Source organism: Belonocnema kinseyi, chromosome 3 (assembly GCF_010883055.1).
Source record: "Belonocnema kinseyi isolate 2016_QV_RU_SX_M_011 chromosome 3, B_treatae_v1, whole genome shotgun sequence".
Taxonomy (NCBI): domain Eukaryota; kingdom Metazoa; phylum Arthropoda; class Insecta; order Hymenoptera; family Cynipidae; genus Belonocnema; species Belonocnema kinseyi.
Window position 1 is genome coordinate 71,056,970 of NC_046659.1, and position 15,327 is coordinate 71,072,296.

A 15,327-nucleotide genomic window follows, 5' to 3' on the forward strand; every position below is an offset into this window, starting at 1 on the left:
GAGGGAGCTCTTCTTAATATTTTGACACCAAAATCATGTCGATAAACCTTACCGACTGCGAGTAAAGCCACCCACGCTTTAACTTGACAGACTGTATATATATATATATCTTGAAATTAATACTTTAATATTCAACAATTTAAAAACATTTTCACCAAATACTTAAATTTTAAATCTAAAAAAGATCAGTTATTAACCCAAAGTGAAATAGTTAAATTTCCTATCAAATAGTCAACCGAAAAAACTTTTTTTACCAAATCTTTAAGCAATGAAATGAATTTTGAATAGTGCAGTTTAACTTCTAAAACAAATTAACGCTAAATTAACAAATATTACTAATTTAATAAATTTTATATTTGATATGTCAGCCACAAAAGAATTTATTTCCAAATCCGAAACAGTTGAATTTAGAAACAACAAAAAATTTCAAAAAATACTTGAAATCTCAGCTATAAACAGATTAACTTTTAACTAAATACATAAGTCGAGTTTTTAACAAAATACGGAAATTTTCGAATAAGTAGATCAATTTTCTTCCAAGAAAGTTAAATTCTTTACAAAATATATTAATTTACAATAAGATAATTGAATTTTCAACTGAAAAAAAAGAATTATCAGCAAAATAAATAAATTATCAACATCAAAATAATAAATCTTCAATTACAGAAATTAAATGTTAACAAAATAGTTTAACTTTCGAACAAGTAGTTGGGCTTCTACCCAAGTGTGAAATTTTCGAGTCGAAAGTACGAATTTTGTACTAACTACTGCATTTTTATCCCAAAAAAAAGAATTGTAAAAAAGTTAATTTTCAACTAAATTAAATTCATTTTAAACGACACAGTTAAAGTTTTAACCAAAAAAGATTTAAATTTTACAAAAAAGATGAAGAATAATTGAACTAAACATTGATTTCATTTTTAACACTTTTATAATATTACGTTAGATAACTGAAAATTTTGCTCTCAAAATTAAGTCTCGGACTACGCAATATTTCAGGTCCTACAGAAACCATAACATTGTGCGTTTGTAAAACTAAATACTTACTGTTCTGAATACATTTTATTTGGTAAGTTTATTAAATGTCAGTAAGATTAGGGGGGGGGGGTCATAAAAACACCTTACGTAACTAGTAGCTGACCACTTATTTGTTTAATCGTTTATTATTATTTAGTGAATTTATGATTATAATAGTTAATAGTACTACTTATATTACTAGATACTATTAATATCATTTAGTAATTACAATTAATAATTCTACAATTATCAATGAAGTAAAATATTTTTTTTAAATACAATTCACTGGGTACCGTCGAGCGCAGGTATTGTAAACCTATTACTTCCCCTCCCCCTCTACACTTAAGACTGTACGTAATTTATGCACTCCCATAAATATTATTTAATGAATTTTTTAATCCAATTACATAACATTTTTTACATATTATGCAATTTCACTTTATATTAGGGGCCGTACTTAAATTACCTAACGGATTATAGGTCCTCTCTGAGACCCCCTTCCCCTTTAAAACACTGCAATAAAATATTACGTCATTCCCCATATAACAGTACGTACTTTATGTTTCTCAGAAATAATTAAAGATGGGACATGAAACTGATGGAAGTTTTTAATATTTAAGGTAATGAATGCTTTGTAGCTAAAGATAGAAATATTAATACATATTATATAATATAATTAATCTTAACGAAACATGTATATAGCTTTTAAAGACAATAAATTAAGCAATTGACACCTTTAGGACTAATTTCGGATATATTGTAAGCTACAAACAGAAATATTCAACAAAAAATTATTTTTTAGCGAAGTGGTTCAACCCAAATTTTCAAAGAAAAGGTTAAAATTCTCAAGAAAAGAAAATTCATTTTCAACTGAACAGTTGCATTTTTATCCAAGAAAGATGAAATTTCTACTAGAGCAGATTAAATTTTTAATCAAAAATTTAAATTTTTAAAAAGAATAGTTGAGTTTTAATCCAAAAAAGATATTGCTTGCCTTTTCAACACCAAAATATAAGTCTTAAACAAATAGTTGTCTTTCATTTAAAGACGATATTAGTGGTCTTTTGAAAACTAAAACATTAATTTCAAACAAAAAGTAAATTTTCTACAAACTATTTGAATTTTCATCTTAACAGTTGTACTTTTATCCAAGAAAGATACCATTTTTTACTAAAATGTATTACTACAAAAATAATCTTCAGGAGGGAGCAATTGCAAAAAAAAACGAAAAAGAAATAGAAATACAAGGCAAATACATTATTAAGAAGAGTAATATAAAAGGGTTACCGCGAAACTTCATTTTTCCCATTCCCTAATTTTGCCCTGGCCAATTTGTTATTTGTATGTATCTTTTGTAAGTAGAATATAACAATTTCAAATTAAAATTGACAATTTAAAAATTTAGTCTTCTTGACACATTATACTTTTCTTGACGCCTGACTAATAAAATTCCTTTTTTTTTAATGTTATCTGGGTTTGTTTTTCACTTACCAGGTATCTTTCGGACTTAAAGTTAAATTTATAAGTTTTTTGTACAATAACTGCAAGTTATTTGTTTCATTTGCGAATTTCCAAAATTACATGCGTTAATAAAGCCCTCCCCGCTACCTTCACAAATCGTAAAATAAATCCCCTCCCTTCTTGAGATGTTACGTAAATTAGTTACGTTCCCTCACATTTGTTATAAAGGTAAATTATTAAATTTAAATTAAGCATTTTATACACATATTCTTCTATCAGTCTAATAAAAAATACTATTTTTCCTGCTGCATTCAGCCTTTATCCGTCGTTTCGTTTAAAGCACATGCATGTCATAGGATTCGTGAATGTTTTGATTTTAGTGCGAGTATTTTATTCGTTGAAACATGGAATTTCGTTTTCGTAATCGAAAATCCGAAAAAAAGATCAAAATGCCGGATTTACAAAAAAGTTCGCTGGATTAAATCGATCACCGTCGTTCCTGTGTGAAATTAGTTTATCGTTGATCAGTTTACGTGATTTGTGAGATTTAATGAAGAAACACGAGGATCCCTCTGTGTACACATGCACTGCATTTGTTGGTACGAAAGAATCCGAAATTAAAAATATGCTGGTTGGCAATCACGAGCTTTTTGAAATAGGTCTAATCCTTTTTTATTTTACTTGTCACGTACTGGGAAAATGTTTTTAATTTTACTCTCAAATTAACGGGCTGAATTTTATGGCGTTTAATTCATTTAAATTAATATTTTATGAAAGAATCGATCGATTTACAATTCAATTGACTGAGTTAACAGTTTTTATTAAAGTTATTCAATGTTTTGAATCAAGATAGTTGACTGGCAAACTAAAGATTATTGTTTGACATCCAAAATGGATTATAAATAATTTGTTAATCATGATAGGACTATTAATTTAATGACCCTTTATTTAAAAAATACAACTTGTATCGTTTTATGGACAAGTCAGGGAATACATTTTTGTATAAGATTGACCGATGTTTCTCTAATTGTAAAAAAATTCGGTAAATTCAATATTTTATAGTTTTAAGCGAAGTACGTGTGAAAACAATATAAAAAAATTAGTAGGTATATTGATAAGCTGAATTAAAAAAAATGTTTAAAGTGATGCTCTGTATCATACCTTCAAAATACGCAAAACTTTCAAACAATTTCTTTAACTTTGAAGCAATAAAATGGACTTTAATCGAGTCGTCCCAAAATTTGAAAAATTAAAATAGCAATTTTTTAGCAATATTCAAAGTCTTTATCTTTGGGCTTTAGGACAAAAACCCTTAGGGACTAATGTAAAATTCACATGTTTATTAGGATGATAATTTATTTAAAGTTTAGTTAAATCTAACATTTCTTTATGACGTTTTTCTAAACAAAATTAAATTATCTAAATACTGCAAAACTTTAATTTAGTCTTTCAAGAAAAACAATTTCCAAATTTTTATGTTAGGAAGAAAAAGCTTGGGACCGACATGAAATTTATAGGATAATCGGATGAAAGGCTTAATTATAAAATATTTAATCTCAGAGTTTAATGTTTATCTCCCTAAGAGATATTCATTTAAGAAAATATAGAAAACCAGTCTCAAGTGTCAATTTTGAAGTGAATATTATCATACTATAGGATTGAAAATTAAAAACAGAGATCACATTTTTTCATAGAAAAAGCAAAAATGAACAATACAATACCATTGTTTATTGATATTTGACAATAAAGTTACGTTTGCTCATGCAGAATGCAATTTTTTATACTGCTGAATACGTGTGGCTTCGGATAAATAAATGTTGGCATTAATAAATTATCTTCAACCCCTCAACCGAAAGTAAATTCTTCATTTTGAGTGTGAATTTCACAATATTCCTTTCTTCGATTTTTTAAAATTACCCAGTCGGCATAGTGGAAAAGCTACAACATGGCTTTCAGATTTTTGTGACCTACCCATTTTTTAAATAAAGATGCTGGACGTGAATATTATATTTTGTCGGATCATCCCATAAACAGTTTTCATTTTAAATTTTTAAACTTGAGGTCGAGTGCCAGACATGTCCAACACATTTTTCTTTCTACTCTTATAACAGTTTTGCCTATTTTATTAAAATAAAATGAGTTAGTATGCATACGCTTAAGGAAAGTAATTTCAATTGGTTTTATGAAAATAAAACTGCGTGAAAAGAAAGAATTAACGAATTTAAATATTTAATAGGAATAAATCACAATTTGAAAAAATAATAGATTCTTTACAAGTGGCAACAAATATTTTAATAGTTTTTTATTTTTATATGCACATTATTTCATAAAATATTTTCTGCGTTTAAATATTTAAATATGTAAATTTCATTCAATTCTATCCCTTTAAGTTTGCTATAAATTTGAATTAGAGCGATTTACTTCTTGTAAATTTTATACCCTATTTTTTAATGTTAATCTATAAATAGTACTTGTTTATTTTGTTTTTTTCTTATTTTTTATTTCAAATAAAACAATTGATAGCCATGTGATTGGTGGATAACATATGTGCACTTATCTTGCAAATGAATGTTAATAAACTAATAAATATTGAATAATATTGATGTTATTACTGTTTGTATTTTAATTTGATTGAATTTTGTAAAATATTTAAGTACTGATAATTACTTGCGAATTATTTTTTAAACATTTAGAAGCAGTCCGGCCTGGAATGTTCCTGTTATTAAATTCCGGCTTTAGCTTTACGGCAATTTTGTCCTCGTATCTATTTAAAAAGAAAAAAGAGCCTTTGTGTAAAATGTTAACGACCCCTTTCACTTACCAGTATTTATAATTTTCTTTCTTGGGATTATCTATATATTACAAAACGCTTGATTTTGCTGTTATTATCTCCTTTCTTACGACGTAAAGAATTTTCCTTATATTCTTTTAAAGTCTACCTATTGACATAACAAAAATTGAACCTTCTTAACGTCTCTATAATCTTGCGTAATACAAGCATATTCCCTAAAAGTTGAATATTTGATATAATTTCAAGACTATATAAGCTGCCCAATAATAATGATAAAATTTTAATTTTCCAAGCGCAAACCTCTAAATTTCATTCGGTTGGAAAAATAGTTCCATATCTTTCATTTTTACTTTACACAATTTTTTAGGAACATTTTATTTGGGTTTGCAAATTATCTTTTCATAGTTTTTGATTTAATAAATATAATGTTGAAACCAAAAAGTTCTTTTTCCCCTGAAAAGTAATTTTTTTATTGAGGTATGAGGTGTACATTTTTTGAAACCAAACAACAAATTTTAAAAATAATTATTATTTTATTTCTAATGAATAATATTTAACAAAAAAAGGTTTAATTTTTTTAATTTCTAGTGGATGTACTTCGAAATCTGTTATAATGACTTGAAATCCTTCGATATTCTGTGAAATCATCATAAAGCTTTTATATCTTTAAAATTTCGTTGAAACATTTTCAAATATTTTCAAATCCCGTGAATTTTGTTTAAATCTTATAAAATCTCTTCAAGTTTTCGAAAATCCATTAATATCTCTTATAATCCTTTAAAATCCATGTAAATCCGTAGAAATACGTTAACACCTCTAAAAATCGTTTCAAATCTTTGAAATTTTATTCGTTATTTATAAATGTTACGATATCTCTTGAAATCGTCGAAATCCCTTTAAAATGCCCTGACACCATTCAAAATCACTAATGTATCTCTTCAATTAGAATTATGTGTCTTATTCTAAAATATTTCGAAATCTCTTAAAATCTCCATAAATCCTTCGTAATCCGCAATAATCTTTCCTAATTGCTTGAAAATCCTTCAAAATTCTTCTTTGTCTCTTGAAATCCCTGAATTTTTTGGGATTTAGAAGATTTCAAGTAATTTCGAAGATTTTCACCTTTTTCAAAGGGGTTTAAGGGAATTGAAATTTTTTGAAGAGATTTTAAATTAATTCATGGTATTTAAAAAGATTTAGTGTTATATCGAACTACTTTCGCAAATTTTGTAGGATACTGAAAGATTTTAATGAGATTTGAAAGATTTAAAGTGGAGTTTCAGAGAAGTCGGTGAAGCAATCTAAATTTAAAAAAATTGTGTCAACAAATTTTTCTTACCAAAGTCAAGCGAATTTTTGGGTAAAAATCAGATTTTTTCAAATGGCCGCCATTTAGTTAATGATTTAAAATTCAAATATCCTACCTAGCGAATTTAAAGATATCGGACATCCGCAATTATAAATCAAGATATTATTGTAGTATGAGGTTGAACTACATTTTTTTATACTTTAAGAGTACCTCAATAAACCACAACAGTTTTGGAAAAATTCTTTATTTTTTTCATCTCCTAAAAATCCTAAAAACACCCTAATTTTTAGGCTGTTACATGAGTTTTCCCGCTCAATATAATTCAAAGGATTTCCTAATATTATAAAGGATTTTAAGTTATTAAATCGATTTTTAATTACTTTTGAATGATTTTAATACATTTAAAATTTTAAGGTGTTTCAAGTGATTAGGAAGGTTTCCAATTATTTTAAAGAATACTATGAATCTTAATGGGAGTTCCAAAGATTTCATGGAATTTTATTTTGAAATATATAAAGGGTTTTGATGATTTCACGGGATTTGAAACAATTTCTTGGTATTTTAAAAGATTTAAAGTCATTTTAATGTATTTCTGAATATTATATATTAAATGTCTAAAGATAGTTCTAAAAATAGTTCGAGGAATTTTAATAGCTTTTGAAATTTGTTAAACAATTTTAATATATTTTAAGGGATTTCTAAAAATTAGGAAAGATTCCAATAGATTTTTATAGGATAACAGCAAATTATAGGATGATTTTAAAAACTTGATGGGATTTAAAGAGATTTTAAGACATATCATAAAGTCACTTGATGACTTTGTTAATCTCGTCGCCTGGGGTGATCGCTAAAGATATTTATCAGCGACCTTGCTCGGAGCAGTGTTGTGGAAAAAACACGTTCTTTAAATAAACAAAATTAGAGTTCTAGTTTAAGCACCCCATCACGCCCTTCCTCAAAAAGTGAGTCTCGCTAAATTATATAATAAAGAAGTTTCAATGACTTCAAGGGATTTCAAAGGAACTCATAAGATTTTAGAATATTAAACGTAATATCAACGTAATTATGAAAATTATAAAGTACTAAAGATAGCTCTAACAATAGTTCAAGAAATGTGAATGGCTCTAAAAAAATCATGAATTTTGATATAGTTAAAGGGAGTGCACGGGATATCACGGAATGTCAAGAATTTTCATAGATTAAAAGCCTTCCTGATCAAAATCACAAAATTGATAAAAAACGTCGTGAAAACTTAGTTAAATTTCAACGGAAAATGAAGATCTGGTAGCAGGAACCTCTTGAGACGGAGGGAAAAGTCTTCACTCTCGAGTGTCGGGCATTAGCCAAAAGTGGGGGATGTTAGGGGCAAGGGGTAGGTGCTATTTATTCGGTATTTATTTAGCCGAGTGAGCATAGTCGAGAGAGGGTAAATTTCAACCCCCACCAGAAGCGCGTCGTGACGCGACTGGGGTTGCGCGACATTGCTTTGGAGGGTTGCGCTTCGGTTAGTTCACCTGCTGTCCGCAAGGCGGCAGCACCTGAAGCCTAACTGGGGCTCCTCTCAAAACTAGGCGCGCGCTTCCAAATGCCGACCGAGCTTGTTTATGAGACGCGCCTCGACGTCGGCTGACACCCGCCGTCAGCCGAAACGATCAAGGCGGACGGCGTGAGAAAAAAAGTGTTAAATATTGTTGAAAGTTAATAATAAAAATATATTTAAAAAATTATACGATTCGGAAAGACGTCTCGCTCCTCTCGCTTCTTCTGTGAGTTTCAGAGTTCAGTTTTAAATTTAAAAAACATCGGGATTAATGTGAGTGATTTAGTGAATTAAAAATTATACATTTTTGGAAAGGGAGTGATAGATAGTTTCTTATTGGTTGTTTCTGGAGTGCAGTGAAAAACACGTGTTCTGCCAGTATCGTATCGAGCGAAGCAGTGCCTAACGATAGTTTTTTCTGTTCATGGAAAAATGTTTAACAAAGTATTTTGACGTGAATTTGCATCGCCTTTTCTCTTTTGAGAGAGGAATCTTTTTCTCGTTTCTTTTTATAAGATTTGCGTTTTACATCATTTTTCGCCTACCAGTGAATCCTTTGAAATCTCATAGTTAAATAATAATCTTTTTGTAGATTTACTTTTGTTTAAAGACAAATTTGAGTAAACAGCAGCATTTTATTGGAACTATTTTATTGCCTTTTGCCACCGGTTTTGCACAACATGGTTGATGTAAAAATAAGTTTTACATCCTCGTATCTCTTCATTTTTCCAGTAACGACTTACCAAGGTATAAACTCACAGATGTGTCACAAAATGCCAAGCAAAGCAAAATAATGTAGCTTATAGTGTTGTAAATAATATTTTCTACATCCACGATAAACTGAATTTATGAGAAATAATTCCGCAGGAAAATTTCAAAGTATATTATATTCTTGTCAGCAAAAAGTAACAGGTAATTTATATAAAATGATGTCGTCCAGTAAAGTACATATATCCACATATAGTCAGACCCATATGATTTCAGTCATATTTTAAGTTTTTATTATAACCTAATTACTTTTGCATTCTTGTTGAATGTATAAAAATATACAATTTCACAAAGTTTTTTAAATCCAATTTATTTTACATTTTTTCATTAATCGCAAACCGTGATTGTAAATCATTGAAACTTTTTATCGATTTTTTAATTGAATTATCGCATTCAATCTGTGCTTTTTAATTTTAAAGTTTCCTCTTAATTTTTCTAAATATAAAAAGAACTCACGTAGTGAAATTTACGCTTCAAGAAATTCTTTTTTTTTTGTCAAATATTTTCCTTTTGAAACAGTTTCCCTGAAAATCATAATCCATTATTCGTAAACCATCGTTTTGAGTATCCGAATTTTGTGAATAGCTTTAATGCGAATTGGATTAATAGCACTCAATCATAAAATTTAACCATTTTTCATTCAAAATTAATTTTTCATAATTCGAAAGTCTACCATTATATTTTGGGTTTATAATTTATATCGTTTGATTCAAAATTCTACTATTTGGTTGAAGATTTTACTAGTTTCTTAAAAAAATAGTTCTATTAGTTGAAAATTAATTTTCTTAACTGAAAATTTAACTAATTCATTTGTTGGTTGAAAATACTCGCTTGCTAGCTAAAAATTTTTTAACTTGGTTGAAATTTTAATTGTAAATTCGAATTTTTCGGTAACAAGTTAATCTTCTTGATTGACAATGTAACTGTTTGTTGAAATGTTTTTTTGTTTTGTTAAAAATAAATCTTTTCTACTGCAAATTTGACTATTTTATTTCTGGTTGAGAATTGATCATTTTTGGTTCTTTTTGGGTGAAAAGCTTATGATTTTCGTAGAATACATAATGCCACAAAGTTCCAAGAAAAGAAAAAGCATGTATCTTATACTGTTCTAAAGAATATTTTCTATATCCTCAATAAACTAAAATTATGAAAAATAATTCCACAGGACAATTTCAAAATATATTATATTCAATTCAACAAAAAGTAATATTTAATTGATATAAAATTATATCGTCCAGTGAATCTATAAAATGGGCGTCAAATAATGTCATGTGACATAAAATTTCCAATTTTGCACACTTTTAAAAATATTTTTTTTTTAATTTTTAACTTCGATGCAAATTACGGAAATTATAAATTTACACATAATAGCAGTAGGTATATCCACATATAGCCAGGCACATGATGTTAGTTTAGTAATATTTTCAGTTTTCATTATAATTTTATTATTTTCGCATTTATATTAAATGTATAAAAGACACAATTTGACAAAATTTTGGAAATCCAATTTATTTGAAATTATTTACTTCTTCTTCAATCGTGATCTTGAATCATAAAAGCTTGTTTTTATATTTTTAAATTGGCCTCATTTATTCAATCTGTACTTTATGATATTAAACTTTCCTCTCAATTTTTCTAAATATAGAAAAGACTTGCGGATTCAAATTTACATTTCAAGTAATCCTTTGGTTTGCACGTATTTTTCTTTCGAAACATTTGCTCTGAAAAAATATTCTCTTATCCGCAAGCCATTTTTTAGAATAGACAACTTTTGTGAATGGCAGCTGTCGATTCGTGAATCACGCGTTACAAATGCGTCTCGCGCCCAAATCCTGCTAGGGAAAAATTTTTTTTTTAAAATCCATGTGTACACTTTTACTGATGCAAAATAAAAACTTTATAAAATAATGATATAGGAAAGAAAAACATGAATTTTATCTAATATATTGGATTTTAAATGGACTTATTTTTTGGAGATCGTAGATATGATTTTTTGGTTGTTTAATTTTTGATGGATTTTCTTTGAGGACAGACATGTCGTCATTATATATAATTAATGCTATTATCAATAATTTCCCTAAAGGTATTGATTCCATTCAATCTAGTGCTCCTCAATTCCTCTGAGGACACGATCAAAGTATCTGATACAATGTAGCTATCAAACTGTGCAGCTTATGGGAAACCTTTTCAATGAAACCATGAAGAGTTCTGAGAATATTTTAATTAGAGCCTGGAATTTGATTTCCAGAGACTTTGATTAGTTTTAGATATGGGGATGTTTCATCAGATGCATGCAATTTTCGGCATTCGATATCGGTATTCATCATTCGACCTAGTTCTCAAGTAGTTAAATTAAATCTCGATCACTCGAAATTTTTCACAAACCTTTTTATCAATCATCTTCACAAATAAATACACGTGCTCGCATTGGTTTTAAACATTTTTTAGAATAGCCACTAGATACTTTGTTTTGTTTGGTTCCTAATCGAATTTTTATCCGAAAAAGAAAAAATGTGCGTTATTTATTTTATTTTCAGTAGATTTATTTTTTTGGGAGTTTCTGAATAATATTTGTAAGTGCAAAATGTAGAGAAAGCATTTTTTATTTTAAAAACTAAAACGCTAATTTTTCAATGCTATGCCTTACTAAGATATTTAAATTCATGTTTTATTTATTTAAAAAAAAATAGTTTTAGTTCAAATCTTAATATTGATAATGCCTAACTAAATTTTGTTCGGAATAATATACACGTATAATAGGATTGCAAAATTCTTTTGAAAGAATGCCTGGTAAAAAGTTAAAACCATTGCAAGAAGTTCATCCTCAACCTATTAGATATATTTCCTGTAGAAAGTTTATTTAGTTTAACTTTTCATCGTTTATAACTTATTTCTTATTTACATTAACGTTAAATAGTAGTCGTAATTTGAATTCAATTAAAACAAATAGTTAAATTTTCTACTTAAAGAATGAACTTTTACCCATAAACATTAATTTTCTACCAAAAAAGTCTACTCTTAACAAAATATACAAATTTTAAACAAAATACATGAATTTCCAACCAAATAGTTGCATTTTCTACTCAAAAAGATTTTTTTAAACTAAAAATCAAATAGGTTAATTCTCAGTAATTTTAATCAAACAGTTATATTTTTATTTAAAAATTAATATTTTCATACAAATAAATTAGTTTTTAACATTGTGATTTAACTTTTAGCCGAGTAGTTGAAATTTAAACTAGAAAATAGAAAAGATGAATTCTCAGCGAAAATGGAATCCTTAAATTAACAGTGTTGATGTTTCAACCGAAAAAGTAGTTAAACTGTAAATCAAGTAATTGAATTTTTAAATAAAATAAGAATTTCAATCGAAAATTAAATATTTAAATTAGCAAAAATAAATGTTAATTTCTTATCCAAAAGAAGAACACATTTTCAACAAAATAGTTTAATTTCAACTAAAATGGTGAATCTTCATCCAAAAATTGGAATTTTTAACAAATTATTTAAACGTTCGAATAGGCACTTAAATCTTTAACTCGAAATTATTAATTTTAAGCTAAAAATTAAACAGTTACATTTTCAATAAAAAACAATCATTTTCAATAAAAAATATGTTTGATAGTTCCATTAAAATTTTGTTTATGATCTTAAATCGAGAACAGTAGAATTTAAACAATATATACGAATTTTCTGCAAACTATTTAAATGCTAAACTTCAAACCGATTAACTTCTAGGCAAACATTTTCACTTTTAAACAAAAAAGATGAATTTTCTACCAAAAAAGTTGAATTTTCAACCAAGAAATGTTTTTCAGTCAACAAGAACACAAAATTTCAACTAAAAGTTTTGAATTTTCGAACGATTTCTTGAATTTACAACAAATATGTTACTTTTTAACGTAATAGTTCAATGATCTACCAAATAATAGAATTGCGAACATAAAAAAAGAATTTTCAACGAAACACTTAAATTTAAAACCAAGAAAACTGTTAAAGCCTGCGATTAATAAACAGAAATTTGGATAATTTATAGACTACAGAATAATATTTTTAATAAACAATAAGGTTCATATGTACGAATTGAAAAAAATTTGGTTCTAAGACTAAAATATTTTGCTCAGAAAATAAAGTTAATTTTCCAATGTACTTCTTGATTTCGGACTAAAAGTTAAAAATCAAGACTATAGAAAGCTTTTATTTTTCGATGTTCAAATTAGGATGATAAACCCTTTTTTCAAAACAGTTCTAATTCATTCACAAATTTTGCCATTTTAAATATTTGTGAGGATCTACGACAAATTGTTGTCCTGCTTTTTCAAAATCACTAAAGAAGAACGAGGGAGTAAAATTATTCAACTAAATAAGTTTATCAGTTTTTATTATCGCCTCAATACAATATTATCGACAATATTACGATAAATTAACAATATTAACAAGAATAATAAAACGTACTTAAAGTAAAATGGCAGACATTTTTATTAAATTTTTTAATCTGGTTTAGTAGGAGCAGAGAATATAAATTAAAAATTGCATTAACAAATTTATGAAATAGATATAGAACTAGAAAATGAAACATTTCTATTCCCTTGACGTTTCAGAAAGAGAAGTTTTTAAAAAAATATTTTCAAATATAGGGCAACTGATGAAGGGTAATTGTTTGTTTTCAAGGAAAGCAAACCTCTAAATTTGATTTAAATGATTAAATTACCTAACGGATTATAGGTCCTCTCTGACCTATTTCTCTGATATTTCTCTAAAACTAATATGTACCTTAAAAAGAATCAAAAACTACGAAAATCTCAGTTTTCACGCATCTTTGATGCACGAAACCTCTAAACGATTTTTAAATAATCTGAAAAACATACAGAGTATTTTATCAACCATTGCATACTTGCACAGTACAATAAGGTTAAATTACACAAAAAGTGAAATTTCTTTTTGAAAACCGCGACTTTCTAGCTCTATTCATATAGAGAAAATTGCTGCAGATAATTAATAAATAAATTTTCAAAACAATTCTTGTTGAAACCCGACTTTTTGTATGAATTTAACTGTTTTTCATTAAAATTTAATATTAATATTTATTAATATTCTACATTTAAAAAAATCGATTCATTTTATAATAATAAATCCTGTCCTTTAATTTTCTATAGGAGCGTTTGTTTCTTAAAAATATTTACGTTATCTTTATAATTAGTTTTCATCAAAATGAGTTGATTAATATTCACCTTAATTGAAGATTCTAGATATAAAATATACCTGTATTTCAAATCCGGTAATTACTTAAGTTTGCATATGAATTCCTATTTGATATCGGTTACGTAACTCGTACTACTCATTCGAGGTCATCCTTCGGAGACACTGAGATGTCTGACGTTGATTTTCTTTAACTATTAATTCACTTTCTGTCCTGGCTAGCCTTTTGGCAAATTCGAACTTCTGCCATTACTCTTTTGTACTCAATTATGCTCTACAGAGCTAATTCTTGCAGAAATTATATTCTTCATTTGTGGATTCACTTCCGGAATTTCTTCAATCATCATTAATAATGGTTTTGACAGAACTTCGATTATCGAGTTTTCATTCAAGCATATCAATTTACTCGGGTTGCTCTTTTTTCAATTACTGGTTTAGAAAATAAATTTACTGTCGAATATCCTTTGGCAATACAAATTTAAAATGTTTTAATTAAATCAATTTCTGCAAAAACAAGATACTATAACAAACTAAAATAAACTACATACCGGTTTTGAATGTATTTCCTGGTTTTCCCTAAAATATGGCATATTTTATTAATTAATTGCAGAACATTTTTAATATATTCATCATTTATATTATTCATAAAAGAAATTAAAGTAAAGCAATAATTTCAACTTTCATGCTGTTTAAAAACTACGTGAGACTGTACACTGTATATACACTGTGCACTGGTTTTTTTCTGTTTTTTTTTTCCTGTTCCTTAGAAACGACGCCTTTTTCACGTTTTTACACTTAACTGCGAACTGAATCAATAGAGGCCAATCATAAAACCCTACAATTTTTCATATTTTGAAATTCTACCATCATATTTTTGCATCGGAATTCATATATTTTGGTTAAAAATTATAATAATTCATTAAAGATCTAACTATATTATGAAACATTAGTTTTCTTTACTGAAAATTTAACTAATCCATTTTTTGACTGAAAATTGTCCCTCTTTAATTGAAAATTTTATAGTTTGGTTGAATGCTAATGTTTTTTATTGTAGTTAGGTATTTTTGTAGAAAATTAATCTTCTTGATTGAAAATGTAACTGCTTGGGTAAATTATGCACTATACTTTTTTTTAATTCATTTTATAATTTAAAGAACCATTCCTTGGTATCAAAATTTTGCTATTTTGTTTAAAAAATTCTTTATTGAAAATCAATTTATTTAACTGCAAATTTACCTATTT

At 27.2% G+C, this 15,327-nt stretch overlaps 1 protein-coding gene across 1 annotated transcript in view; it reads left to right on the forward strand.

Annotated features, from left to right (window-relative positions):
• The window catches only part of LOC117170239 (collagen alpha-1(XVIII) chain-like), a 611,475-nt gene that overhangs the window by 372,520 nt on the left and 223,628 nt on the right, over window positions 1-15,327 (forward strand). The window lies entirely within an intron of this gene.